Genomic DNA, 26,588 nt, shown 5'->3' on the forward strand with positions numbered 1-26,588 from the left:
CAGGCTGTGTACCTCATGGTTCCAGTGCTGGGGAAAATAAAGCCTCATTGCTTCTGACCGTAAAAGTCAGTGGGAGCTGGGGAGACAGAAGAAACTGCTGGTCTCTCAGCAGAGTCCATTTGTTTAGAGGGTTGCCAGGGCCCTAGAACTTCTGCAAACCCACCCACTCTGTGAACCACAATCAGGAAACAGCTAGAGGGTGCCAGTCTCATATGGAAAGTGGGAGAAGTACCTGGAAAAGGGGCGAGTGCTGAGCAAGTGGCATTGTTCCCTCTCAGAGTCCTCCATCATATACAGCACCACACGTGGTGAAATGGGTCGACTCACACTGACAAATACCTAAGGCTCTGCTCCTTATAATGTAACAGGTGCGACAGCTCTACCTAAGACACAGAGGCAAACACAGGAGCCTGTCAAGATGAGGGTACAGAGAAGTATGGCCCAAAAGAGGGAGCAGATCAAAGTTCCAGAGGGAAAACCAAACGATGAAGAGGCAGCCACCCTAACAGATGAAGAATTCAAAACAATGCTGATAACAATGCTCACAGTCTTGATAGACATGATTGAATATGGCAAATGCATAAGGGAAGAAGTGAAGGTTATACTAAGTGAAATGAGGGAAAATTCATATGAAACCAGTGGTGAAGGGAAGGAATCAACAATTTGGGATGTAAGGAAAAATAATAAACATTCAATCAGTACAGAATGAAGAAACAAGAATTGAAAAAAATGAGAAGCAATTTAGGAACCTCTGGGACAACTTCAAAGGTGCCAACATCTGAATCATAGGGGTGCCAGAAGAAGAAGAGGAAGAGCAAGAAACTGAAAACTTATTTGAAAAAAATAATGAAAAAAAACTCCTTAATTTGGTTAAGAAAATAGACTCACAAGTCCAGTAAGTACAGAGAGTCCCAAACAAGTTGGACCTAAAGAGGACCTCACCAAGACACGTAATCATTTAAATGCCAAAGGTTAAAAATAAAAAGAAAATCTTAAAAGCAGCAAGAGAAAAGCAGAGAGTTACCTATAAAGGGGTGCCTATACAACTATTAGCTGATCTTGCAGAGGAAACTTTGCAGGCAAAAAGGGACTGGCAAGAAATATTCGAAGTGATGAATACAACCAAGATTACGCTATTCAGCAAAGCTATCATTTAGAATGAAAGGACAGATAAAGTGCTTCCCAGACAAGGTAAAGCTAAAGGAGTTCATCATCACCAAGCCCATATTATATGAAATGTTAAAGGGAGTTATTTAAGAAAAAGAAGATTATCAAAACTGAACTTTAAAGTGACAACAAACCCACAACTATCAACAATAGAATCTAAAAAATAAAAACAAAAAAATTAAGTAAACAAGCAGAATGGGAACAGAATCATAGGTATGAGGATCATTTGGAGGGTTATCAGCTGGTAGGGGAAGAGGGAGAAATGGGGAAATGGTGCAGGGACTAAGAAGCATAATCGATTGGTACAAAATAGACAGAGGGTAGTTAGGAATAATATAGGAAAGGGTGAAGCCAAAGAACTTATACACATAACTCATGGGCATGAACTAAGTGGGGTGGGATTGCTGGAGGGAAGGGGGATACTGGGCAGAGAGGTGCAAAGGGAAAATTTTTGAAGAACTGTAACAGTATAATCAATAAAATATACTTTAAAAGTAAAAAAAAAAAAAAGGAAGAAAGGGAGGAAGGGAGAAGGAAGAAAATCATTGTAAACATCATACCTTATAGAAAAATTAACTCAAAATGAAGCATGAGCTTAAATGTAACACATACTACTCTGAAACTTTAGAAAATCACACGAAGAAATCCTCAAGATCTAGGACTAAGAAAAGAGTTCTAAGTAACATCAAAATCATAATACATAAAGGAAAAAACTGATAAATTATATTTCACCAAACTTAAAATGTTTGCTCTGTAAAAGATCCTTTTAAGAGGGTGAAAAGACATACTTGAGAGAAAATATATGTAAACCTCATAACTGAAAAAGATTTAGTATCTAGAATATATTTTTAGAACTCTCTAAATCAGCAGTAAAAACAAAAATAATCCATGCAAAAATTGGGCAAAGGGCGTAAAAACATAGCAATGGAAAATAAGCACAAGAAAAGATTTTCAACATCATTAGCCATTAGGGAAGTGCAAACTAAAACCATAATGAGATGTCACTACAAACTTTTCAAAATAGATAAAGTTTTGAAATATGACAACACCAAATACTAGTGAGAATGTGGTGAAACTGAATTACTCACATATTAATTGTAGGAATGTAAAATGGCATAGCTACTCTGGAAAACAGTTGGGTTGTTTGCTTTTTTAATTCAACTATAATATGATCCAGAAATTATCCTCTGGACATTTATGCCAGAGAAATTAAAACCTAACTTCATACCAAAACCTGTATAAAAATGTTATCTAAGCTTTATTCATAATAGAGTAAAATTGGAAACAGTGCAGATACATTTCAGAGAGTAATTGGTTAAACAAATTATGTTATAATCATCTTATGGAATACTACACAGCAACAAAGGGAACAAATTATGAATGTAGCCAGTGAACTGGATGAATCTCTAAAGCATTATGCTGATTTAAAGTATCTCAGAAAGATACTACTATAGTATTCCATTTGTATAATATTCTTGAGATGAGAATATTATAGAAATAGAGAACAGATTAGCTACTGCCAGGGATTAAGGAAGGAGTACAAGACAGTAGGAAGTGGATGTATCTATATGATGATAACATGAGGGATTCTTGTAGTGAGTGAAATGTTATGTATCTTGACTATATCAATATCAATATAGCCTAGTTGTGATACTCTACTATAGTCATTTTAATTTTATTTTTCAATTACAATTTATATTCAATATTATTTTATATTAGTTTAAAACATACAGCATAGTGGTTTGACAATTATATACTATGAAGTGTTTCTCTGATATTTCTGGTATCTATCTGACACAATCCATAGTTATTATAATATTATTTACTATATTTCCTATGCTATACTAGGAGAAACTGAGTAAAAGGTACATGGAATCTCTCTGTATTAGCTCTTATTACTGCATATGAATCTATAATTATCTAAAAATAAAAAGTTAAGTGGAAAAAATGAGAGAGAAAAAAAAGAAAGGAAGAAGAAGGAAAAGGAAAGGAAGGGAAGGGAGAGAAAGGAAAGGGAAAGGAAACAAGAAAAAGGAAGAAAGATAAGAGGAAGAGAAGAGAAGAGAAGAGCAATAGCCAAACCTGGAAATAACTCAAATATCTATCAACAGATAAATGACAAATTGTGTTAGAGCCTCACAATGGAATGCTATTTAATAACAAAACCAACAATCTACTGAAACATACATCATGAATGAATGTCAAAAATACTAGTGAGATAAAAGAAGCCAGACACAAGAATACATTCTAGATTATTTGTATTAGATTCAGGAACAGACAAAACTAACCTATAGTGACAGAGAAGAGAACAGTGATTGCTTAGGGCCAGGACTGTGTGGAAATGGAGGCTTGACTGCAATGCTGCAGAAGGGAAGTCTTCAGGTGACAGACCTCTTTTATATCTTGACTGAGATGATTGTTATAGGTACACGCATTTGTCAGTACTCATTAAGTTGTACACTTCAAAGGAGTTCATTTTATTGTACACATATTATTCTTCAATTAAGTTCATGTTACAGAGAAAGAATGAGTGCAATTCAGAAATCAGCTGATACTGCAATTTTTTTTTTGTTTGTTTTTTTCAGTCAGAAGCTGTAGCAAACAAGCAGGAAATATACCCAGGCAAAAAGACTCAAAGATTTCAAAAGAGACACTCAAGACCACCCAAGATAGTGGAGGAGTCAGTGGAAGCTACACTAACCTCCTCCCAAGACCAATTTGGAATTACACCTGGATTCTAGAAAAATAATCCAGAGTAACCAACTGAATACTACCTGGAGAGAAGCCTTATAACCTAGAGCAGACAGAAGAGGCCACATCACTACAACAAGACTGGTAAGGAGTGAGAAGGAGAATAAAGGGCTGGCTGGGCTCCCATGGTGGAAGCTGAAGTTCCAGAGAGATATTTCAGTGGTCAGTGAGTTCCCCCTGAGAAGACTGGGGTCTAAACCCCAAGCTGAATTCCTCAGCCTACAGCGCCAGAGCTGGAAAAGGAACTCAGATGATATATAGCTGAAAAGCAGCAGGATAGCTGCCAGGGAGAGACAGCTGGAGATGCAGAGAGCCTCTTAAAGTCCTACTCAACAGCATGAAAAAAGACATAGAAACCATAAAAAATAACCAGTCAAAAATAAAGGTTGCAATATCTGAAATTAAAAAATACACTGGAAGGAATAAACAATAGGTTAGATGAAACAGAGGATCAAATCAGTGATTTGGAAGACAAAGTAGAAAAAAACACCCAAGCAGAGCAGCAAAAAGGAAAAATAATTTTTTAAAAACGAAGAGAGCTTAAGAAAAATTTGGACAATGTGAAGCATGACAACATCTGCATCATGGGAACACCAAAAGGAGAAGAGAGTGAGCAAAACATCAAGAACCTATTTGAAGAAAAAATGACCAAATTTTTTCCTAATCTGATAAAGGAAAAAGATACACAAGTCTGGGAAGCTCAGAGAGTCTCATATAAGTTGGACCCAAAGAGACCTACACTAAGATACATCGCAATTAAAATGATAATGCTTAAAGACAAGGAGAGAATCCTAAAAGCTGCAGGAGAAAAGCAGATAGTTACCTACAAGGGAGCTACAATTAGACTGTTATCTGATTACTCACAGAAATATTTCAGGTCAGAAGGGAGTGGAGTGAAAGATTCAAGGTGATGAAAAGCAAGAACCTACAATTGGGGCTACTTTACCCAGCAAGGCTATCATTTAAAGTCAAAGGAGAAATAAGGAGCATCCCAGACAAGAAAAAGCTAAAGGAGTTTGTTTACATCAGACCAGTACTGCAACAAATGTTAAATGGCTTGTTTTAAGAAGAAGAAAAAGAGAAAAGAAAAAAAAAAAAAAAAACAGAGGAAAATAGTCTAAGAATAAAATGGTACTAAATACATATCTATCAATAATCACCTTAAATGTGAATGGCTTAAAAGCTCCAACCAAAAGACATAGGGTAGCTGAATTAATAAAACAAAATCCATATATATGCTGCCCCCAAGAGACTCACTTCAGATCAAAAGATACAAACAGACTAAAAGTAAAAGGATGAAAAAGTTATTTCATGAAAATGGGAAAGAAAAAAAATATCTGGGCTAGCAATACCCCTTAAAAATAGACTTTAAAACCAAGACTACAGTAAGAAACAAACAAAAAAAAGACACTATGTAATGATAAAGGTAACAATCCAATAAGAGGATATTACCCTAGTAAACGTTTACACAACCAACATAGGAGCACCTAAATATTGATGGACATAAAGGGAGAGATCAACAGAAATACATTCACAGTGGGGGATTTTAACACCTCATTGACTTCAATGGATAGATCTTCCAAACAGAAGATAAAAGGAATCAGTGGCCTTACATGACACACTAGATCAGATGGATTTAATTGATATCTTCAGAGCATTTTACCCCAAATCAGCAGAATATACATACTCTTCAAGAGCATGTGGAACATTTTCTAGGATAGACCACGTGTTAGGACACAAAACAAGTCTCAATAAATTTAAGATGATTGAAATCATATCAAACATCTTCTCTTACTACAAGGCTATGAAACTAGAAATCAATCACAAGAAGAATACTGAAAAATACTCAAGACATAGAAGCTAAATAATATGTTATTAAACAATGAATTGGTCAACAATGAGATCAAGGAAGAAATCAAAAGATACCTTGAAACAAATGAAAATGAGGATGCACAATCCAAAATCTGTGAAACACTGGGAAAGCAATTCTAGGAGGGAAATTCATAACATTACAGTCCTATCTAACAAAAAAAAAAAAAAAGAAAGAAAGAGAGAGAGAGGAAATGCTCAGATAAACAATCTAACTTTACACTTAAAGAAACTTGAAAAAGGACAAAAAGCAAAGCCCAAAGTGAGTAGAAGAAAGGAAATAATAAAGATCAGAGCATAAATAAATGAAATAGAGTCTAAAAAAAGATAGAAAAAAATCAATGAATCCAAGAGTTGGTTCTTTGAAAAGATAAACAAGGTTGACAAGCCTTTAACCAGACTCATAAAGAAAAAAGAGAGAGGACCCAAAGAAATAAAATCAGAAATGAAAGAGGAGAAATAACAACTTACACCAAAGAAATAAAAAGGATTGTAAGAAAGTATTATGAATAACTATATGCCAACAAACTGGACAACCTGGACAAAATGGATAAATTCCTAGAAACATACAATCTTCCAAAACTCAGGAAGAATCAGAGCATCTGAATAGAAAGGTTACACCTAGTGAAACTGAAGCAGTAATCGAAAACTCCCAATAAACAAAAGCCCTGGACCAGATGGCTTCACAGGTGAATTTTACCAAACATTTTGAGAAGAACTAACACCTCTCCTTTTCAAACTATTTCATAAAATTTAAGAGGTGGGAAGACTCTCAAACTCATTTTACAAGGCCAGCATGATCTTAATTCCAACACCAGATAGACACTACAAGAAAAGAAAATTATAGGCCAATGTCCCTGATGAACATAGACACTAAAATCCTCAAAAAAATTAGCAAACCAAATACAGCAATCCATCAAAAAGATAATACACCATGATCAAGTGGTATCTATTTTGGGAATGCAAGGTTGGTATAACATTCTCAAATCAATAAATGTGATTTATCATGTAAACAAAATGAAGACTAGAAACCATATGATCATATCAATAGATGCAGAAAAAGCATTTGATAAACTCTAGCACCCATTTATGATAAAAACTCTCAGCAAAGGGTGAATAGAGGGGATTTACCTAAACATAATGAAGGTCATATATGACGAACCCACTGTCAGCATCATACTCAATGGGTGAAAACTATAAGTGCTCCCCTTAAGATCAGAACAAGACAGGGATGTCCACTTTCACCTCTCTTATCCAGCATGGTACTGGAAGTCCTAGGCACAGCAATCAGACAAGAAGAAGAAGTGAAAGGTATACATATTGGAAAGGAAGAAATAAAACTGTTTTTATTTGAAGATGACATGATACTGTACACAGAGAACCCCAAAGATTCCATTAAGAAATTACTCAAACTGTTAAATGAATTTAGCAAAGTAGCAGCATAAAAAATTAATATCCAGAAATAATTGCATTCTTATATGCCTATAACAAACTAACAGAAAGAAAAATTAAGAAAACAATCCCATTTACAATTGCTTCAAAAAGAATAAAATGCCTAGGAATAAACATAACCAAGGATATAATAGACTTGTACTTGGAAAATTATAACATACTGAAGAAAGAAATTGAAGAAGATCCAAATAAGTGGAAGCACATACCATGTTCATGGATAGGAAGAATTAACATCATTAAAATGTCCATACTACCTAAAGCAATCTATAGATTCAACACAATTCTTATCAAGATTCCAATGATGTATTTCACATTACTAGAATAAATATTTCAAAAATTTATATTGATCCACAAAAGGCCCCAGATAGCAACAGGGATCCTGAAAAAGAAGAACAAAATTGGAGGAAGCATGCTACCTAATATCAAACTATACTATAAGGCCATAGTAATGAAAACAGTATGGTTCTGGCATAAAAATGGACACATGGATTAATGGAACAAACCCACACCTTTATAGTCAATTAATATTCAACAGAAGAAGCAAGCACATAAAATGGGCTAAAAATAGTTTATTCAACAAATGGTGTTGGAAAATTGAACAGATATGGGCAGAAAAATGAAACTAAACCAGCTTCTTACACCATACACAAGAATAAATTCAAAATGAATCAAAGACTTAAATGTTAGAGCTGAACCCATAAAAATTGCAGAAGAAAACAAAGGAAGAAAAATCTCGAACATTGCTCATAACAATATTTTATCAAATATATCTTCCCAGGCAAGGGAAACGAAAGAAAAAGCAAACAAATGTGACTACATCAAACTAAAAAGTTTTTGTACAGTAAAGAAAAAACAACCCATGGAATGGAAGAATGTATTCACTGATACATCTGATAAGGGGTTAATACGCAAATTGTATAAAGAACTTAAAAAACTCAACATCAAAAAACAAACAGTTCAATTTAAAAAATGGCAGAGGACCTCAAGAGACACTTCCAAAAAGGACATACAGATGGCCAATAGACATATGAAATGATGCTCAACATCACCAATCATCAGAGAAATGCAAATTAAAACACAATGAGATATTATTTTACATCTGTCAGAATGGCTATCATCAATAAATCAACAAACTGCTGGAGAGGATGTGGAGAAAGGGGAACACTTTGCCCTGTTGGTGGGAATGGAGACTGGTTCAGCTACTGTGGAAAGCAGTATGGAGATACCTCAAAAATTTAAAAATGGATCAGCCTTTTGACCCAGCAATTCCAACTCTGGGAATATATCCAAAGGAACCCAAAATACTAATTTGGAAGAACGTAAGCAACCCTATATTCGTTGCAGCATTATTTACGATTGTCAAGATATGGAAGCAGCCCAAGTTTCCATCAGTAGATGAATGGATAAAGAACTATGGGACATTTACACAATGGAATATTACTCAGCTATAAAAAAGAAGAAACTCTTACCATTTGTGACAGCATGGATGGGCCTGGAGAATATTATGCTAAGTGGAATAAGCCAGTCATACAAAGACAAGTACCATGTGATTTTACTCATATGGAATCTAATGAACAAACCAAACTAACAATCAAAATAGAAACAGGATTATAGACAGAGAGCAGGATGATAGCTAAGAAGAAAGGAAGTTAGGGGGTGAAGGGATTGAGCCAAAAGAAACGACTCATGGAAAAGGACAACCAAGAGTGTGGTGATTGCATGTGGTAAGGAGGGTATAATGGGACTAAATGGTAAAAGGGAAAAATACAATAAAAGATTAAAGAAAGAAGAAGAGACACTCAATGCTAGAGAGATTGGGAAGTGATGAGAAAGTCATGAAGAAAGTACGAGAAGACATGAGTCCCTAAGAGATTTGTTCAAATGAAAAGATGGAGGTAAGATCGTAGCAAATACACAATTTTCAATGGTTACTGAAGAGAAGCCTGTCTTCTTCTAACAGCTTGGCCTTATTAACCTTAGGGTGGAGGGTAGACTGAGAAGCTAAGAGCTGAAACAGTTGCCCATGGGTGACGAAGATGTGGGTAGGACAGGGCAAGCGAAGGGCCTGCAACATTGATGTTCACCAATGCAGGCAAATTACTTGTTGGGTGGCTAGGTTTGAACTCATGTTTCCTGCGAGGACAGACAGCCAGAGAAGAAAACAGAATGACAAAGCCAGTCATGCAATCAGAGTAACAAATCAAGAGGAAACCAGAGAGATGTAGCTGGCCAGCTGCATGACTGAGGTCCAAACTAAGACCTCATACCAGAATAGAAAGCTGGCTCATGAGACACAAACCAACTAGAACAGGAAGAGAAGGGGTTGTAACAACAACCATGGTGCCATATTCTGTCACAAAGCTCAGTGGTGACATTTGTGCTGAGACTGAAGCTGCTTCCTTTTGAGAGTCCAGCATGAATCTCTCCCCAGCTTGGCCGGTTGATTTGTGAGCCAACATTTATTAGTTCATAACTGAGTCTCCATACCCTAGAATGTCATTATAAGACAGGACTCTGCTTATCAAACACCTGGAATACAAAGAGAAAAAAAAAGTTAGATATTACACGTCCTTTTTTCCCCAGCTTTCCTTGGTGTTTCGGCTAGGCCAAGAGGAAGAGGGGTAATCGGGTTAGTGTGGAAACTTAGGTATAGAGGAATCCAGTCACCAGATACACAGTACAAGATAGAAATCAAGTCTTACGAATGATGTGGAAATGAATAAAATTACAGAATAAGGTTGGGGCAAGTCCTCTTATATCAATGCTTAACCAATTGGGAGCCAATATTCCATAGATTTTAAGAGCGAGACTCAATTGGATTCAAATCCTAGCACAATTATCAATTATGAGACATTGAATAAAAGATACTTAAACTTTATAAGCATTCATTTTTCTTATTTCACCCAAGAAATGTGGTTGATAATAACTACCTCATTGGGTTTCTGTGAGGTATAAATGAGGTCATTTCTATGAAACTCTTTGTGCTACTGCCTGGCACTTAGTAACTGCTCAATAAATGGTGAATGCTGGAGTGTGTGGCTGGGAACCTACAAAAAAGAGCTGGGCAGAGGCTGCCTGAGGATGTCAATGAATGAAGCAGCTCTAAGGAGAGGGAAATTTCAGAGGCTTGGAGTCAAACTAAGAGGACTTAACTCAGGAATCCAGGATACCCAGAGAAGCCAAATGAGAAGGAGGAAATATGTGTCTAAGAAACCCAGAAGGAAGTAGTGATCAGCAGGGATAAATGAGGAAAGAGAAGAGCATGGAAAGAGAGAAGAGTGGTAGACTAGCCATAAGGAGGTGATTAGAGCAGAGGAAAAGAAGTCAGAGGACGGAAGGTCAGGAAGGAGGTATTAAGGAACACTGTGTTCTCAGAGGCACATCAAGGGAACCAGTTGTTCTGAAGAGTTGAATACAAAACGTATTGATTCTGAAATGTGATGTCATTGAGTGTCTTATTTATATTGTTGTTGCTCAAGTCTCAAATTCTAAACAAGCAGACCCTGGTTGCCAGGATGTATTACTCCTGCTGCTTCCAAATCCAATTCTGGCAAGCGCAGCCATTCCCCATGGTATTCCTGTTAGCATTCATACAGTACTCATTAGGACTTGAAATTTTTTCAGCCTTGTCAAATTCCATTATACAGCACAACAAATCTTAACTTGTAAATCGTAGTGTTTCTTTTCACATCAGCTTGGTTTTAAAATCAGCTGTTGAAAATAATATCACTCTTTTTTGTGCTCTTATATTGATATCTTTCTCCATAATAAGAAAACTGTCACTGTATTAGGTGTACAGCCATAAAAAATATAAAACATTTTTGTGCATTTCAAATATAATAATAATTAAAATAATAGTGGGTTTTTCAACTTGGTTGCATGTAAATTCATATAATATTTCAACTAGTCTATTATTTTCTAGATCTTCGCTTCACATCAGAAATATCCAAACGTCCCTTCTTTTCTGCCAAAAGAGCAAGTAATAAAAATATTTAACACCATAAATACCTAGAAGTCTCAAGATTGCTTTCTTTGAGAAAAATAAATAACTTGGCATAAAATTAGTTGATCCTAATTAGATACAAGCAATAGTACTATGAAACTGCCTAATTATACCACTTGAACAATGTAAATTTTCCATAGTGCATTTAGCTCCATATTGCTATTATAATCTTCCAAATTTACTTAAAATTTAGACTGCTTTTCCATGAAAAGCATCCTCAATAAATCAAGCCTGGTTGATAAAGCAGAAACCTATAAAATAGGTTTAGGAATATTTGATAATTCTTTGATTTTTTGGCATGGTGACCCTTTAAAATATCATAAAAAGGTGAACTATTTAACTACTAATACACTTTAAAGAAAACAAAATTATAGCCAAAATAGGAAATATTCCAAATTCGACAAAATATATTGACTGCCTGCTAGAGTTGAGACATGGTGAAATCAGAACTTGAGTGGGTGGCATTCTGAATGGCCAGAACAGAAAAGATATTTAGGAAGCACAATCAATAAAAGTCTTTGAATGTGGAGGGGATATGGGAGATTGAGCAGTGTAGTCCTCAGATGACTTCCAAATTTCTAACTTGAGCAATGAATGGGGCAAATGGAGCCATTTATCAGGCCTGGAAAGGGTGGGGACTTGATGACTGCCATTTTTGATTAATTGGGTCTAAAAGTAGAGTTCTAACAAATATGATGTTATGTTTTCCAGCCTACTGAATTTGTTTTTATTTAAAAGTGTCTTGTCGTAAATAGATCAAGATTTAAACCTTCTGAGAAACTACTGGTTGGAGGGCAGGTGAAATTGTCATATGATTGCTAAATATGATTGCTAGGATCATCTGGTTCAGAATTGGGCTAAGTATCCAATTTTGTCAAGCAAAGAAGCTTTTATGCACTCAACAAATAGATCTTTGAGAGATGCTTACTGTGTATCAGGCACTGTTGTTAAGAGTTGGGGATATAATATACGGGAAAAAAACAGGCATGATTGCTTCTCTCATTGTGTTTACAATCTTCTGTGAAAATATAAATGATGAGTAGACAAGTGTTATGAAGAAAATAAGACCCAGTCAGGAAGAGAGACTATGGTGGAAAAGAGTATGACATTATCCCTTTCTGAAGGGTTGGCATTGGAGCTGAGCCAGTTGTGTGGAGACATCAGAGAGCTTTTAGGCAGTAGACTCCAGGCTTTCTATACAGGGGCAGTGATCTTGTTGAAAGAAGTTTGAGAGGACTTTTTAAAAGTGATGCTGCATAGAAAACACATTCTGTTTACTTACAGTACATATTTATTTGAGCTGGAAGGAGCTGATACCAAAAAAAAAAAAAAAAAAAAAACAAACCAAAACCCAAAACAATGAGTGAGTGAGTGCACCCCTTTCCCACCTACCAAGCCTCTCTTTGAGCTACCAGACACTCCAAGCAGAGAGCAAAAGTAAAGGAACAAGGCAGGAATTGGCTTGGCTCTCCTATGGGCAGGTGGAGACCATTGGATCTGGAACACAGGAAGAAATAGAGGAGTGAGTAGTGAGAGATGAGCTCAGGGAGAGAAGAAGGGGGTCACCTTGTCTTGACCAGGTAGACCACAGTAAGAGTAGAGGGTCTTAAGCAGGAAAGTGATGGGGAAGGGGGGATTTCTCTTTTATATATTAAATCAAGTCATTACGCGGTGCAATTAATGTTCTAGTAGTCACTAATTTAAAAAAATAGTGCATTAAGAAAAAAAGAGCAAAATTTTTGTTATACTTTCAAAGATTTCATGTAAAATACTTTCTTAAGGCTCAAAGATAGATATGTTATATTATTATTTATCATTAGCACCTTCAAGTCTGTGTAAAGAGCTAGTATTCATGAAGAAAACTATAGCAGTGTCTCAAAATGGCATTTGTTGCCACCGAGGGGTGTACTTTAACGCATGTTCTGAAGAGATATTCTGTTTGTCATGTATATAATAATAATATTCTTAACATTTGTTGAACTTCTTGTTAAAAATAACTGGTACAGCTAAGGCAAGTTGGAATAACAGACTAACTCTAAGGTTGATGAAACTATATTTTTGTCTCAAGATATCGGTAATGTTCTCCCATTAACGGTACCAAATATTTGATGATGTTGAAGTATTTTCTTTGGGTCAGGGTAGGAACATGGTATTTGATTTTAAAATTGTTATAAATAAGGGGGATTATCTCTTCTGCTCTAGCAATTTCTGGCTAGTATGTGCAAATAAAGGGATGAACCGCCTCCAAATGGCATAATTATTTTCTTAAGTGATATTGGGAACATATAAGAGAAAATTGCTTTTTTAAGTTACAGGATTCTTAACAAGTGACAACTGATCATTGAAAGCAATAGATCTCTTTATCTCTTGAAAAACCCCAAACTAGTGGCCTTTAGGGTGAAAAAAAGTTTTTTAAAGCATAGTTAATACCAGATACCTGAGTTAATTGATTGATTGATTGGACCACTGACTTATTCATTTTATAGTTATATACCTGCTGCTATTTTGGATGATAGCCCCCCAAAACACAACAAAATAGTTATTAAATAAATTGTTTTTATAATCAAAATTTTTACAGCCTGGTTGACAAAGCAGAAACCTATAAAATATTTACAAGCAGGAGAATTAATATAAGACAGCAGTATAAGAGCTGTTACAAGACAGCACAGATACATTTTCTTTAAGTGTGCAGACAGATTTCTTCAACAGTTTACACCTCACTGAGGTCAGATTAGGGTTAAAGTTTACATTTGAACAGCAAAAAACGTATAGGCCCCTAGTCAGTTTCATCATAACAGCTCTATAACCTTAAAAGGGAAAGTTTTTTTCCTCATAATCAAAAGATCTTTCATATTTTCCATGCTCTATTATTTTCTTTACTGAGCAGACACTTTAAATTACATACTTGTAGAGCTCCTGAACAAAGCTTTTCAGAAATCCATCATTAGTCTTCTCCCAGTGACTAGATCCTCCCTCAGTGCTCCTTGTTGCAGACTCAGGAGGCATCCACAGACAGCATTATGATTTATTTAAAGGAATTTTCAAAGCAATTTCTGGCCAGTATGCTCAAACAGAGGTATGAATTGCCTAAGAGTGACTTGATAATTCCCTTATATGAGCATAATAGATGAGAGAGAAAAAATTATTTTAAGTTGCAGAATTTTAAAGCTACACAATTTATTGAAAAATTATAATTTTGCCTTTTTTCCCTTCCCTGTCTCCCACTCCTCTCCCTTTCTCTTCTTGAACAGTTCAGTCTTAAAGCCATGGAGTGGAGTGGAGAGAGGTAGGCACCCGTGCGAGCTGTGTGAGCAGCAGAGGCCCAGGTCAGAGTGCCCGAGCCTCAGTGGGTGGAGAGGGCCCCTGGGTATGATGGCAGCCAGACATGGGTGTCAGAGCCGAAGGAGAGTGAGGGTGTCATGTCCGTGGGGGTGGTTGTCCCAGCGTGGCCCCATCAGGTACAACACAGACATCAGAATAGCGATAGGGATGAACTGTAACCCATTCAATAATTTGAAAATCAGGTACTGATAAATGAATTAATTGTAAGTTTGATGAAGAATGGGATAGTAACATCGTTTCAAAGTACCAGCCACAAAGCACTCATTGATGACAAAAGGGAAAGCTAACTTTTTTGTGGAGAAATTTTGCAGACTCCACCTTAATATAGTGATCAAAATGAGTTTCTTCAGTAGTGGAACTAATCGAACTTGGGTGCCATTTGATAGGTCACAAGAATACAGCATTACTTCTGTGATATTCCTGCAAAAAGTGCACAACCTGAATCTAATCATGAGGAAACAGATCACCCCAAATTGAGAACATTCTACAAAATGACTGGCCTTTAAATTTTAACTGTCAAGGTCATGATAGTCAAATAAAATTGAGGAGGTTTTTCCAGGAAAAGGAGACTGCAGAGACTAAATGCATCCTGTGATAATAAGCTGGGTCCTTTTGTTAGAAAGGTCATTGTTGGAACAATTAGTGAAACTTTAATGGGGTCTGAGGATTAAATGCTAGTTATGCATTTGGGTTAATGTCTTGATTCAAACGGTTGCAGTTATATAGGGAAATGTCCTTGTTTGTAAGCAATACACACTATAGTATTCTGGGGTGATGGGCTATCAGCTTGGCAACTTGTTCTTAAATAGTTCAGAACAATAAAAAGTTTCTATTTCAACTTTTCTTTAAGCCTGTGATCATTTTAAAAGTTGTAATTTTGAATTTGCTTTTATAATCAACTGTTAATCTTCAATATTGATCATACACATTGTTGCTTCAAATATCATTTTGTGTAATTAGATACTCCAAGTGGCATTGTAAAGCATTTTATCTCATCACCTGACATATAATGACAGTACACACTGTCACTGGGGTTTCATTAGGATTCATATAGTCATGTAGCATATTTTTTCTCCATTTTAAAAAAGGGGAAAATGTCTTGGTGATCAAGTGCATTGTTAAATCCAACAAAAAAAGTTGATTTACTTTTGTATTTTAAATACATTTTCAGTACTGGAGTCCAAAGCATGTGATTTTTAAAAAAAATAACAACAGAACAATAGATGCCGTCTCATGGTTCAAAAGTCTTATTTAGTCATTAAAGATATCAGAGACAGATAAAACATATATATTGAAACCTTCGCTAATCTTCCTGCCCAATCCAATTTTATAAAATAATTTTATAATTTCTTCTATAACCTCAAATTTATTCTTGCTTCTGCTCTTTAAAAATGCATAAAAATTTAACTAAATTTGACCTGTGATAAAAAAAAAACCCTCTCCAAAAAGATTTAAACTGAAAATTTACCCCAAATCAGAAACAATAATAACTTACATTTATTAAGTGATCACATACGAGAGCATCTTGATAGATGATAGACAGGCAGATTAGATATAAATATACCTGCATATATACATATTTATGGTAATATAATGCTCACAAAACTACAAAACTATGAATTTGATACCATTATTAGACTTCTATTACAAATAGGTACACCAAAGTCTATGAGGTTATATAAAGCCACACAAACTGTCAAGTGAAAGGTATAAGTTGTTAGATGGCAAGTGTATGTCAAATGACCATGCTCATAAATCTTTGCATGGCTGCCTTTAGAATTGCACAGTGCCCAGAACAATTACAACCATATGATCACTGTATCCTACCATTCCCAATTATTAGTGTTCCTAAAGATTCTGGTTAAAAGCCATGTCTACAGAGACTCAGAGAGGAAAACAATAATAATAATACAAGGGCAACAAGGCTCTCATGGGTAGGAATATGAAATTTCTTATTTGAGGAATGGTGGGAATTATGAATTGATTATATTCATCTGAACCTTAAGTGTCTTTGACACAATTGCAAAAACATATCCCTTTTTTCCAATTATGAGCCTCTCTTATTCACTAACCTAATCCAACAGAATAGGAAACCTAAAGGATGGGGTGCAAGATAATCCTTGTCCCCCGACTCATCCCAATTACCATAGTAATCTGTACTTACATTGGCTAGGGAAAGAGGCAGCAATTAAATGAAACACTGATTATCCTTACAATTTCATATGTAACCTGCCTTACAAACTATATAATATCAATTTAACATGAATTAAGTTAAAATGCTAATAGAACTCTATATAATGACCAATATTTAGAAATTCACATATCAATAATTGCTGGTTTACTTTTTAAAAAGAACTTTCTTGGGTTATTACTTTTATTTTAGGTATAAAATTGCTTTGAGAAAATTATTCTAAGGATGAAGTTCAGAATAGTTTTATTTTACTAATTTAATCAGAAAAAAGCCCTTTCCTGTCATGGAAAGTGTCTGCCACAAATTCGTATGTTGATTCTAGAACCACTAATGTGACTGTATTTAGAGATGGGCCTTTCAGAAAGTGGCTTAAATAAATTCATCAGGGTGGGTGCTAATGGGATAGGATTGTGGGCTTGATAAGAAGAAGGAGAGAGATGCAGGAACATATGGAGGAAAGACCCTGGGAGCACACAGGGATAAGGCAGCCATCTGTAGGCCAGGAAGAGAGTTCTCTTCGGCACCCAACCAGGCTGGCACCTTGATCTTGAACTTCCATCCTTCAGAACTGTGAGAAAATACATTTCTGTTAGTTAAGCCACCTTGTTTATGCTATTTTGTCCTGAGAGTCTGAGCTAAGATATTTCCCAAATTGACTTTCAACTTCGAGATAAATTCTATGCTATTATATTTAATTCCTAGATTCAAAAGCTACTGAAGCCATTGCTTGTCGTACAAAATCTCTGTATTCCTTATTCTGTTGCATAAGAACAATCTTAGATTGCTTTCCCTTGAAGGAGTTGCCACAAATTGCTATTAGAATCATAGCAGCACAGTTAAAGAGTTATGCAGTATTTCAGAAGGATGATTTTAGAGCTTACAAAACAGGAATTACAGCTGATCAGGTAAGTGAATCAACAAGATGCTAATGAGGTTAGACAGGGGATGTGACTGGATCAGTCACAACTGAAGGCTAAGTTCTATTTTAACACAAAGCATCCTGCATTCTGATTCTCAGATGTTGTGCAGAATTTGGGAAATGAGACATTTCTTTCGGTATATGTTAATTTGCCAGCTAAGTAATTATTACACAACTATAATAAGAATGACACAATAACTCATGAGACTCCAAAATTAAGCAATTGACAAGGTTTGTGTGCTAATGCCATAGACAGTTGTAGGGATAATAATTACGGGTAATGCTGTGAGAAAGATGCCTGAGTTAGACTCAGCTTAGTTAGAATTCCAGCTCCTGTCATTTCCCTGAGGCAACCCCTATGGGCTTCAGTCTCCTTACCTGAAAAACTGGATTGATGATAATACCTACCACTAAGGAGAAAATGAGTAAGTCTAGGTAAAGCTCTTGGAGAAGGCCCTTGCGTGTAGCACTCAATAAGCATTAGCTATGAGAACAGTAGGACCAACTCTGCATGTGAGTGTCTATATACTTAAGACATTCATAAAACAATTTTGTTTTACAAATTCCACACAATTGTCTTTTGTAAATGTATATAAATGCAGAAAACCATGCCCCTAATTTTTACAGCTAAAAATCTCATTTCTGTTCATTGAATGATCTTAAGAGATAAACTATTAGGGTAAGATGCTATGCTGGCTCATCCCCATTTGCCCCGCCAATCTGTTGTCCCCTCTTTCCCGTCTTACTACCCCCGAGAAAGTTTACCTATATTCTCACCAGTCCCTGGTCTCCTACACTCTGGCTCTCAGTGCGTTTGGCCAGTGAGAGGCATTAATGAGAGACTGGGGGTTGGAAGGAGAGGAGGATCAGAGTTTCTTTCTGCCTTTATTCTCTCCCCTAAGCCAAGGTTTTAGTTGTAAATGTACTTCTCCACACAAGAGGCAGCCCCCTTACACGGCCAACACCTAATCTGTAAACTGCCTTCTTTTTGCCCCTTCCATTTTAGGGGTAGTAAGACCATGCCACTTCTTAGATCCTTAGTAAAGGTGCTTTATGGTTCATTGTTGCTTTTCTTGTTTTTCTCATTAAATATTATTCAATGATTTTTTTTTTCCCATCTGCTGTGGGTTCTAACTGATACTTAGTTTACTACTAAGTTTATCTAATTTGATAACAGTCATGGGGTCACAGTTAATTGTCCTGTTTCTACATTACATAATTTAGATCACAATATACCTATTTAGAATCATAAAATAAATTAAAAATTATCATAAAGCCAGATAGTTTAGCCTCTGCTCCAATACAGAAATGTTTTCTATATATTGTAAGTATATTTTTCAAATATTATTGTCGTATAATTTATTAGTACTGCTCACTAATAGGGCTGGATACTGACTGATTGAATGAAGATCAATTCTAAAACAGTATGACAGAAACACAGAAAAAGCCTTCAAATAGGAGCATAGCAAATGGTTTCGCCCTGTCATGAAGATTTAAAAGAAGCCTAATTGGTTCACCCAAATATTTGCACCATCATGGATGACATAATAACCCATATATCTGTAATCTCAATGTAAGTAAATTATTATAGTCAATTGTTGAGTATTCTTTCATCTGAAAATGTAGCTTGAAAAATATCAGTTGCTAAGCTTTTCCTGATTTTTAACTGACACATTAACATTTTCCTTCTGTCCTGAAGCTAAGAGGCTGAACTATTACTAACTTAGAAATGTGAGGTAAATACATTGAATTGAGGAAATAGTACAAAATCCAAGTATAGCCACCATATCACTGTGAGTTACCAAATGAGGTGGTTTGATTTCTCCCATAGGATATTTAACAAAATCTCAGAAGAGAGATGAGAGCCATGTTATTATTGGAAAGGCAGGATATTAGTTCTTAATATAACCCCCACCTTTGCCATTCTATCCATCTACTGAAAATGGATAAAAAACAAAATACAGTATTCCCTCACTTATCGCAGGTATTACATTCTAGACCTCGCCCCCCCACCCCCCGCGAAGTAGGAACCTTACATTTATTCTACACTCTTAAACCTATGTAACTTTTACAACATATGTATACAGTACCGCAAAATCCCTTGATATAGTGAAAAATTCGTGATAAATAATTAAACATTTTAAAAAAATCTCGTGATACAGTGAGGCCGCAATAAGTGAACCACTATATAGAGAGGGACTACTGTATCTTTCAAATAATAAAAGGGCAAAAAAAACTTGATTCAGCTATACTAGAAGAATCACAAGTGTATTCACATTACATCAGAAACAAATGTCTGATTAGGACTGCTCAATTACGAACAATGTGAAAAGGAAATATGCAAGGTGAATATGTAAAAATGTTGCAGCAAGATATAAGAAAATATGCAGATGAGGAAAAAGCAAGCAAGAAAGAAATGTAACTTTCAAAGGAAAAATAAAAAATCCAATGTTAAAGGAAGTATACTTCAAAGCACAAGAAAATTTATCATGATGATTTCACCTTAATAGGAACATGAATTCAAGTATTCAAAGATAAAATGATGGACAATAAAAACAGGAAAAGAGGGAGGTGTAGATTTAGGAAAACAAAAGAAGACTATAAACATAATCACAGAAAGAAGGTAAAGTAAAAATTGACCTCACTAAAACTCAAAATATTGACCTGAAAGAAAGGTTTGAGAGAACTTTGTAAATGCACATGAAAAAGGCAAAAAATGTGAAGTAATCACGGAAGAGCTAACAGATATAGAAGACAAGCAGAATCTAACATAAGAATACACAGCATTCCTGCAATGAGGAATCTGACCAAAGAAAAGGTAGAAGGAACTTTTCCTGAAAGAAAGAATTCACCGAATCTTCATCCCACCATTTATACACATACCGCCCACACTTAATGGGAATGATGTTCATCTAAATGTAACAAAGTTTACTACCAACAGGTTAAGTTTGAATCAATTTTTAAATATTTATGTCATTTTCACTTTTCTAACTTACTTAAATTGTTTATGGTAAATATATTTGATTTTTATAAAAAAGAGTGATTTACCTAAAAATATTAGGTGCTCTATGGACACAGACTCTGTCAGTGCTCTGACCACCTCCTCTCACCTTTCTGTGTGCTCTGACTCCCTGCTGCCAGTATCCATATTTCTGTGCCCCATCTCAACTGTGCCTACCTACACACTGACAGGGATCCAAAGTACGGAGAGTTTAACATCCACCCTCTACAGTCCTATAGCCAGTCCCCTGGACCTTCAGGTGGGATCATTTATACCTGTGTCTTGTACTATTTCCCAGAGATTTTTCAAGGGATTAGATCTAGTTACCCAGTGGAGAAGTAGGCTAAATAATGTAGTTTTTTCCTAGTTGCTTTCCTTTCCTTCTTTGTACCACTGCCTTGCTGGTGTCTCATGTTCATCTCAAACTATTTGCATTCAAATCTTTATCTTAGAATCTCCTTCTGGAAAAATCCAAACTAACATACACACCATGAACTGTTTTCATCCTGTTAATTTCTTGGTATTGTGCTCTCACATTATTGTACTTTCATATGTACTTCTGCGCTTACTCGTGCATTGTAGATGTCAACAGTCTATTAACAAAAAGCAACCTATATAGAATCATGATGTATGATAATAGTAAAAACTCATGAATAATATTTATTCTAATTCAATAATTTTATAAATTATATCCAGAAACATAGTGGGATTCATTCCAATTCAAACAGCTAATAAAACCAGTAAGAACTAGAACCAAACTATGTCTCCTGAATTCTAGCCTAATTATTTTCAAAATACTTCTTAATCACAAATTTCCTTCTAAACTTATTTTCCTACCCAGATGCCTAGGAGACACTGATGTGAGGCAAACAGGCAGAGGGCAAGGAAAAGGTAATAAGAGGCAGAAATCAACAGATAGACCTTAAAAAGGTAAAGATCACAGTGGCCTACTCAGGATTCAACGCGATTCACTGATTTCTACCAGACCGAAATGGGTGGGTCTGACGGATAGAATGGGAATGTTTATTCAGTGAGTAGCAAGTCTCAACAAGGCTAAACAAAGCACATCCATCCCTGACTGGTCAGTTTCTGTTCTAGGTTAAGACTTAGTCTCAGTTCTTGTCACAATTTCTCTTCCTCTTTTGTTCCAGAGGTCCAAGGCTCTGCGGTTAAGAAAAATATATGGTTAAAGCTTTCAGATGTTTTGAAATAAGATTCCAAGAACAAATACTTCTTTAATCCTAAAGTCATTCTGAGGTTGGGCTCTTCAGAAGTAATTGCCTGCTAATTTAGAACGAAGTAACAAAATGATGGTTCTCATTCTTCCTGATGGACAAAGAAAGGCAAAAAGTTGAGATATTGCCCACTAATAAGTGATGATATGTTTTAGACAGTGTACTTTATCTACTTTTTCTTCACAAGAAAAATAGAAACAAAAATAAAATGATTATTTATTATATGACATTTCAGGTCACTCACAAATGTTTACCTATGGGAGGGTTCCTCAAGATAGTGGCATTTTATATGTTGTTACCTGTCACAATTTACTGAAGTCATACTTTGAAATCAAAGTTCTCATGTCATGTATTCATAAATTATGCTCACAAATTGTTAAATTATGTATGTATATAATACATTGCTAGTCAGTATGGGCAATTTAGAGATGAGTAAAATGTTATTCTAGCAGATACAAGTTTATACTGAATTTAGTGAAGAATACAGTTAGCATAACAAAAAATAAATAAATGCTATTTGAAAGATTAACTTTATTAATAAACTCAAACCTTCGTGCTGGAATGAGTCACAACATCTGATTACACACAACACACTTTATTTCTTTCCTGCTTCTCTTGAGTTTGAATGCTTTGTTATAAAGTTCCAATATTCATTTGACTGTGTGGACAGGGGAAGTAAAAAATCCACCTTCAGACCAAAATGTTAAGGGAAGAGGATCCCTTTTGAGGTCCCCGTACTGCTGGCCGTAACCCACACTAAACCCTTCCGAGAGGAAGGTGAAGGACTGCAGACCAGACCTCAGAACTTCGAACCTAAATTCCCACACTACTGCATTGCCCACGTGAAAGATCTGGGTTTGCTTTTAATGAACCAACTTTAGGTATTTCTGTCTAATGGAAAAGCTGCATAGTTTGAATACAGAGGAAGTAGCAATTACCTTTAATTGGAGAATCAGATAAGGAAGGTCTATCAAAGGATTCAACATTTGAGCTCAGGCTTGAAGAGGAATTTCCACAAGTATGTGAGAGAGATAGTCCAGTCTGAGCCAGTGTAGCACAGCTAAGGTGCAGGGGTATGAAAAAGGCAGTTGAGGAATACCACAGATTCCATTAAGGCTGATTCCAATCTTTCTAGCCTTGAGAAACTGGTGAAGGATTGGAGCCAAGATAATGAATTTGGTTTGGGACATTACAAATTACAAACAAGTTATGGACAGTCCTGTGCTATGTCAGAGCCAGGATGTGCTTCTGTCCCAACTCTGCATTGAGTGTTGTTGAGATTGTAGCTTGAAATAGGCCACGGTGAGTATAAGAAGGGGAACCCTCTCATAAAATGGGATTATTTTATGGAGGATGGGCCCCTTGTAGTACAGGCTTCCCTCACTAGGTGAGTGTTCTAGGTGAGTGTTCCAGATGAGTGTTCTAGGAACCCATCTGTATCAGTGTACCAGCTGGCATTGTTGTGAGAGGCTGCATTCAGCTTCAGTGAATTTTTTTTTTTTCGAAGACTCTTTCAGTGTCTGCACATTTCATGATGAATGATTTACGAAGGGACCTGCCCATACAATGCTGAGTATTCAGCAGTTTTTGACCCAAAAAGGCATGATACGCATTCCCCACCCTCTCTATTCACTAAATCTCACTCCAAGCAACTTTTTTTGTTTCCCCAGATGAAAGAAATCCTCAAAGGGAAACATTTTGCTGATGTGGAAGAGGTAAAAGAAAAAAAGGCAGGAGCACTAAAAGGCATCAAAATTGATGAGTTCAAAAACTGTTTTGAGTAGTGGTAAAAATGTCTCAATAGGCGTGTTGCATCAGATGGAGAGTACTTTGAAGGAGACTGAAGTTTAAACGTGTAAGAAAAAATATGCAATTTTTATAAATTCCAGGTTTTGGGGGCCCCCTCACATTTACACTAAAGAAAACTGGAAAATGCTACAAATTGCTTTTATTTGAGGGCAAGTTTATCAGCACATCACTGGCAGCAGGGGTCACAGATATCCCATGAAGTTTGCCAACCAGAACAGGAACTCAAGAAATAAGTCAGGGCCAGAGAAAAGGCCTTGGGACAATTAGTCAGAAGAAATATCTAACGATGTAAAGAATTACAGTTATGTTGGGAGAGATTGCATTATGAGAAATGGAGTGGAAAGTAGTGGATCCTTGAAGAATATGTATTTAAATGGAGTACCTAGACAAAGACTCTTTAAAGGACAAAGGAGACTTATAGAAGCAGAAGAAACATTAGAATAGGTAAACCCACCAGTGATAAAAGACCAAAGTATTAATGGAGCAGAACTATAACCATAAACATCAGCAGCAGCAGCAGCAGGATCACTATCACTATCACTATTGCAGAGTACATTTATTGAACTATTTATGCCAGGAGCATACTATGCATTTTTATGTATTATCTAATTGCAATCTCAAATATCATATATTGTATATACTACTATCTTTATTTGACATAGAAGAGAACTAAGGTTTATAATGTTTAAATAACATAAAATGGCATAGCCGACACTCACCTGAGGTCTGTGTCAGCCCAAACTTTTTGTTTTCAAAAACCAACTAAATCTAGTTCAGAGATCATTCCATTGAAATACACCACTGAAACCTCATATAGTTTTTCTTCCTGATTTTGGTCATTTCTATGTTCACTAATAAAGGATATGGTAAGAAAGTAAAAAACAGAGAAGTAGCTATATCTTTGTTTTTAGTTTGCAGTTCCAACCAAAAATAAATCTAAAACTTGGAAACAGAAAAGACAAATAAGGTTTTAAGAGTTTTCTGTGAATATTAATTACCCAGGGTACATTTTTGCAATTATAATATCTAATGAAAAGTTTGGATATTATCTACTGCTTCATTTACAGTGAGAATGCAAGAATATAAATAAATATTCTTCATCTGACTGGCTTTATAATATCATAGCAACTCCCATGTAAGTCAGCTTAACTTAGTCTTGATAAATTGTGAATGTAAAAATCTTAAAATGTGAATAAAGTTTTTAGTGAATAAGTAGTTACAAGAGAGATTTGTTAGTCTTAAGTTATTTAAATGATTAATCTAATGCTCCTTTTGAAAGAGAACTTTCTTGAAATCTTAACATTTAAAAAAAGGTATATTCCATAGGACTTTTATTTTATTACTAGCAAAGTTTTAACTTGTTATAATCTTTTCTCTTATATTTTTTGTCCATGTATTGGATGCTAGTTATTTGTAGGATAAAAGATAAAACTGTAATAATATATGTGGTAGACACTTATTCTAAGGGCTTTATGTATGTTAACTAACATCCAATTAGTTACATGCTACAACATCCCTATGAGTTAAGTACTTTTATTATGTTCCTTTTGTAGATAGAAAAACACAGGCATAATTAAATAACTTGACTAAGATTCACTGTTAGTAATTAAAAGAACATTTTTATTCTAGATAATGCCCTCTTAATCACTATACAAAAGGGCCTTATAAAAAATCAAGACTATTAAAGTAACAGGCATACAGGTAATTAAATATGATTTTACCATATACAAATTAGCCCCTTCCTAATGAATTTTAATTTGGAAACATAGCTGAAATAATAATTTGGAGGAACTCAAAGTTGATTAATCTGACTGGTTTTTGACAAACAAAACAAAATACTGTGAGCATTTCAAGATGTGTCAGTTGATGCCTAATTTACTCCCTTGTTTATAGCTGGCAAAACACATTATAGAGCAGCCCATCAAGATGGCAGTGTAAGCAAGCATGGCTCCCCTCTTCACACACCCACATCAAAATTACAATTGAAGTACAGAACAACCATCAGCCAGAACAATCAGAAATCGAGTTGAATGGAAGTCTGACAACTACTGAATTAAATAAACCATATCCACTGAGATGGGTAGGAAGCACAAAGATGAGGCACAGGCTGGTCCCACATCCATATGTGGATAAAAATTCAGGAGGGGTATCTCAAGAATGAGGAGTCCCAGCCCCACACTAGGTCCCCCAGCCCAGGGTTTCAGTGCCAAGAAGATAAGTCCCCACAACTTCAGGCTTCAAAAAAATCAGTGGGGATTGAGTCAGTGGAAGAAACTGCTGGAGTCCCAAGCAGTTCATTAAAAAAAAAAAACTATACACAGACTCACCTGCTCATACTCACTCCCTCTGAGCTCCAGCACAGGATAGCAGCTTGAAAGGCACCAGTGGTATACAGGGAGAAACTGAAGTGTCTGTCATCAAGACAAGAAGAGGCCATTATCCCTTTTCTAAACCATTCCCCCTCAGAGCCGGCAAGCTGGTGCTATATCTGAGACTCCATCAACCTGGTTAACACTGTTTGACCCACCTTGAAAATTCCCAGAGACTCTGCCCCACCCAACTTATGGGCCCACCCAAGCTACTCTTCTATGTAAATGGCTAGTCTTGGCTCAAGCTTCACAACTTCCTAAATCCTCTCAAACAAGCAACAGTTGTACTCAGTGAGCTCAACACCCAGCACTACCAGCAGCCAGCCTAAATTTACTCCTTGGCTTCACTTGGGAATCTCCAAGCCCAAAACAAGTAGCAGCCATCTCAGATTTCTTTATAGCTCAGGCAGAGTGCCCCAGGCAAAATACAGGTGGGGATAGACCTTGGCCTGCACCACTTAGAAAACCCCAGGGCCAGCA

At 35.9% G+C, this 26,588-nt stretch overlaps 1 long non-coding RNA gene across 1 annotated transcript in view; it reads right to left on the reverse strand.

Annotated features, from left to right (window-relative positions):
- The window catches only part of LOC150020741 (uncharacterized), a 69,421-nt gene extending 43,067 nt beyond the window's left edge, over positions 1-26,354 (reverse strand). Inside the window, exon 1 of the long non-coding RNA XR_016509861.1 lies at positions 26,067-26,354. This is a non-coding gene — a long non-coding RNA (uncharacterized LOC150020741). The remainder of the gene's footprint in view (positions 1-26,066) is intronic.
- Between the last annotated feature and the right edge of the window lie 234 nt (positions 26,355-26,588).

Source organism: Furipterus horrens, unplaced genomic scaffold (assembly GCF_987537825.1).
Source record: "Furipterus horrens unplaced genomic scaffold, mFurHor1.1.pri manual_scaffold_1, whole genome shotgun sequence".
Taxonomy (NCBI): Eukaryota; Metazoa; Chordata; class Mammalia; order Chiroptera; family Furipteridae; genus Furipterus; species Furipterus horrens.